The 1,032-nt window shown below is 35.4% G+C and overlaps 1 protein-coding gene across 1 annotated transcript in view; it reads left to right on the top strand.

The window, feature by feature from the left end:
- LOC111671333 (alpha-2-macroglobulin-like) overlaps positions 1-1,032 on the top strand; it is a 33,063-nt gene that overhangs the window by 30,916 nt on the left and 1,115 nt on the right. The gene's annotated exons all lie outside the window — the stretch shown is intronic.

Here is a 1,032-nt window from a genome sequence, read left to right as displayed (position 1 = left end):
GGTTGTCACGGTTACCAGCATATTTAAAAACACCAGCATTTTTATTAGAAACATTTTGTGTACCTTGTGAAACTCCATGTTTGTTTGTGTAGACAGACACGTACAAACCAACAGTCAACATTTGCTCAACACATTTACTGTGTAACTACTGTATGTGTCTAAATGTGTCTGAAACTAATGTATAATGCACAATAAAGTAAAGTGATATGAATGTCCCACTCAGAACTGGTTTGGTGCTTCACTTCGTTTATCCATTATTTCATCTTTGTGCTTGTGCAGCATTCCAGTTTCAGCAGTTGTGTATTTATGCCAGGAATTTCATCCACATACCAAAACAAAAGCTTAATGGTGAAATATATTCAAAAATAAGTGTTTTTATGGCTCTCTAAGGAGGAGTTCATTTAAGTAAGCGTCAGATAATTTAACTCAAACTAATGAGTATGACTATGTACAAATGTGATACAATTGTTGTTACCTCAGTATATTTCTATTTGATTTATAGAAGATAAATGGTCAAATAATGATGAAAAACACATTTACAGTTACTATGTTAATAGTAGCTACAGTTCTTGTAGTGTGTTTGCAGACTATAAACCGCAGAGGAGGAATCGTAATGACTTGATCTCGTAACGTTTCCTTGAGTGCCACACGGAAATTTAAATTTGTTTTTATTTGTGAAATATCTCAAGAACTAGTGAAGGCTGCGACCTCGTTCCTAATCACCACCTTGCTGATATTCAATACATCACTCCCTCATATGTGATATTGGTTTTATACAACAGTTTTATGCGGACCATATCAGTTAACATTAATAAGTAACTACAGATCATGATTTGCATATTTATTTCGTCATTTATTTAGCTACGCCAAAACAAATAGTTCCGCAACTGAGCTAGTGCTGGACTTTTGCTAAGCAACACATAAAACATTTTTCCTGACCTGTCAAATCGGCGCACTTGAAGGTGTGCACCGAAGTGTGCAGGCTTCTTTCCTTCCCTTCATCCTGACGACAACACATAGTCTAATACAAAT

The sequence above is a fragment of the Seriola lalandi genome, unplaced genomic scaffold (assembly GCF_002814215.2).
Source record: "Seriola lalandi dorsalis isolate HSWRI2012SDOR001 ecotype SW California unplaced genomic scaffold, Sedor1 jcf7180002054875, whole genome shotgun sequence".
NCBI classification, from domain to species: Eukaryota; Metazoa; Chordata; class Actinopteri; order Carangiformes; family Carangidae; genus Seriola; species Seriola lalandi.
This window is presented reverse-complemented; position numbering and strand designations above follow the sequence as displayed.